Genomic DNA, 3708 nt, shown 5'->3' with positions numbered 1-3708 from the left:
GAGCAGTTTCTGTCAGAGCTCTCTCAGCCCCGCCTACCTCACAGGGTGTCTGTTGTGGGGAGGGGAAGGGAAAGGAGTTTGTAAGCCGCTCTGAGACACCTTTGGGTAGTGAAGGGCGGGGCATAAATCCAATCTCTTCTCTTCTTCTCTTCCCATTTATACCCCACCCTACCCCGCCGAAGCAGGCTCAGGGTGGCTTACACAGGATAAAATACATATCAACAGTCAAAATTACCACAAAACATTTAAAAACAATTCATTCAAACAATACGATATCGATGAGGTCGATGCCAAAGCCGCTCTGGATCTGGTGCAGTTCGCCTATTTCAAAAAGGCTAGACAATGTTATTGAGGCAATGGACATAAAACTGAGCAAACTCCGGAGCACGACGGGAGACAGGAGGGCCTGGCGTGATGTGGTCCACGGGGTCGCAAAGAGTCGGACTCGACTGTGCGACTGAACAGCAACAACAAAAGCATCTCTGAGACCAACAAAGATTTATTCGAGGTGTGAGCTTTCGTTTGTACCCACACTTTTTCAAATACATTGGCATGAAAGGTAAGAGTTCAGCACACTTTTTCAAATACATTGGCATGAAAGTTCAAACTTATTACCCCTGAGCAGCAAATTAACATGTAACATGTAACAGATTAACATGTAACATGTTAATTAACTCTTTACCTTCCATTCCAATATGTTTGAAAAAGCGTGCCTGCACACGGAAGCTCATACCTTGAATGAACCTTTGTTGGCCTTCAGGGTGCTGCCGGACTCTAAAATGTTTCTGGAAAACCAGCCATGAACGTCTGAATCTGCTTTGTGCCAGTTTGTGTTTTGTTTTGTCTTTCGGACACTAAAACAGTCGTCTCTGTTGCTTTCCAGACCTGCCCCATCACGGCGCGTACGCTGGAAACGCTCATCCGGCTCGCCACCGCCCACGCTAAAGCCCGAATGTGTAAAACGATCAACGAGGTCGATGCCCAAGCCGCTCTGGATCTGGTGCAGTTTGCCTATTTCAAAAAGGTGCGCAGATGGGCAGTCGGCTTTCCTTGCTTTTCATAAGGAAAACCTGGCTGAGGGGGCGGGTATGGAGAAGGCCTCAGCTTGTATCTTCAATGAATGTAGGTTTGTCTAGCCAGCGTGGTGCAGTGGTTAAGACTGGCAGACTCTAATCTGGAGAACCAGGTTTGATTCCCGCACTCCTCTACAGAGTGGAGGTCCTTCCGTGGCGATTAGCCCCAAGGCATAGATGGAAGTCTCTGTCTGGGGCAAGTGATGCTCTGTATTCTTGGTGCTTGGGAGGGGGGGCAACAGTAGGAGGGCTTCTGGAGTTCTGGCCTTGCTGGTGGACCTCCTGATGGCACTGGTATTTCTGGCCACTGTGTGACACAGAGTGTTGGACTGGACGGGCCATTGGCCTGATCCAATATGGCTTCTCTTATGTCCTTATGTCTGGGACAGTGATGCTCTGTATTGTTGGTGCTTGGGGAGGGGGCAACAGCGGGAGGGCTCCTGATACAACCTGGGTTGTGGCCACTGTGTGACACAGAGTGTTGGACAGGATGGGGCATTGGACTGATCCAACAAGGCTTCTCTGATGTTCACATGACGCCTGCTGGGTGACATTGGGCTGATGATGAAATGTTCAGTTGACTTAGCGAAACGTGAAGCATGGCATATTTTAGCTTTTGCGTTCGATTACACTCCAGTTTATTCGCTACCCTGAATAAGCCCTGACTAGCACAAAGCTAAGCAGGGTCGGCCCGGGTTAGTATTTGGATGGGAGACCTTGAAAGAAGTCCAGGGTTGCTACACAGAGCCAGGCGATGGCCAGCCATTACTGCTCCTATTTTTCCTTGGGAACCCCATCGGGGATTGACGTTAAGTCAGTTGCAACTCAGTGGCACTTAACCATTAATTATAATGCCGTACCGCTTTTCCTCAGTGCTCAAAGTTGGTCGCAATAAAACAACACTATCCTATTTACTTGAAGGGGAAGACGAAGTTATTTTCCTTTTTTTTCCCCCAGGAGTGCCAGCAAGGGAAATGAGGGGTCATCTTAAATTCACGTGTGGTGGTTAAAAAAAACAAAACAAACACAACTCTTATTTTTCAGGGGAATTACACTGCATTTGTGTGTGTGTGTGGGGGATCATTTTTCAGGTAAATGGGGTCGTTAAAAGCCAAACAGGAGTCATGTGAGTGATGAGAATGCATGAGTAGGGTCCTGGGATATTTTGAACATGAGTAGGACTTGGACCCCTTACAACATACTTGAGAATGCTATCTGCCCCCCCCCCCCAAAAAAATCTTGTTCATCTCTAAGGTGCTACTGGACTCATATCTAGCCCCCACCCCAAACTGTCGCAGGTGTAGGACAAGGGGAAAAGAATGTGATTTCTGACACTCCCTCTCTGATATATATATATATGGACAGCTGTCACTGTGACTTCAGAAGTTTAATCATAATAGGTCCAGATTTTGGTATGTAACCTAGAATCTTCTGATTAGTGAAACCTGTAGCAGTATATATATATATATAATTTCTAATTGCATTTTTGTATAAGAAGCCTCTGTATATGGAATTAGGATGCAGTAGAATGGGATGCGTATTTAGAAGCTGCAAGGATGCCGAGAGCGAAGTTTAATGTGAATCGCAGCCCTTATCAGCTAGCTTTCCATAAGCGAGGCCAGAGAGGGGTCCCCGTGTTCTCTAATGTTTCCCATTGTTCTGAAGACCAGATAAACAAATGCAATCCCTGACGAACATGACCAGTATCAGGAGACACCAATAGTAAGAGTCAAATGCTGCTTCCATGATGTTTACTGCTTGGTACCAATGAAAGATTCTTGAATGTGTAAATTATGTGTGATGTCATCTGGGGTATAAGACCCTCTTGCCCTTCCTGGTTAAGGCAGAGTACAGCTTGGTGTTGCTAAGTGCTGAAATGTACTCAGCCTTGTATTTCCTGTTTTAATTTGCAATAAACAGATATGACGGTCTGATTCCAATTTGGCCAAGGGGTCACACAGGGCACAGATCTGTGCATCACAGCCGACTCATAGCGACCCCCGGGGCCACGGGGTTTTCAAGGCAAGAGAAGAAGAAGAATTGGATTTACACCCTACCCTTCACTCGGAGTCTCAGAGCGGCTTACAATCTCCTTCCCTTCCTCCCCCCACAACAGACACCCTGTGAGGTAGGTGGGGCTGAGAGAGCTCTCTCGAGGACTGCTCCGGAGAGAACAGCTCTGAGAGGACCCAAGGTCACATCAGCAGCTGCATGTAGAGAAGTGGGAAACCAAACCTGGTTCTCCAGATTAGAGTCCGCCGCTCTTAACCACTACACTAAACTGGCTCTGAGAGGAGAAGAGGTGGTTTGACCTTGCCTGCCTCTGCGTGGGAGCCCTCGGTCACCAATTTGGTGTCGTGGTTAAGAGCGGTGGACTCTAATCTGGAGAACCCGGTTTGGTTCCCCACTCCTCCACATGCAGCCAGCTGGGTGACCTTGGGTCAGTCACAAGTTCTCTCAGAGCTCTCAGCCGCAGTTTCTCAGTCAGAGCTCTCTCAGCCCCTCCGACCTCACAGGTTGCGAGGAGGGGAAGGGAAAGGAGATTGTAAGCCACTCTGAGACTCCTTCGGGTAGTGAAGGGCAGGGTATAAATCCAATCTCCTCCTCCTCCTCCTCCTCTTCATCTCCTTCTCCT

The sequence above is a fragment of the Gekko japonicus genome, unplaced genomic scaffold (genome assembly GCF_001447785.1).
Source record: "Gekko japonicus isolate JY-2015 unplaced genomic scaffold, Gekko_japonicus_V1.1 scaffold3719, whole genome shotgun sequence".
NCBI classification, from domain to species: domain Eukaryota; kingdom Metazoa; phylum Chordata; class Lepidosauria; order Squamata; family Gekkonidae; genus Gekko; species Gekko japonicus.
The sequence above is the reverse complement of the archived record's forward strand: the minus strand, read 5'-3'. Positions refer to the sequence as shown.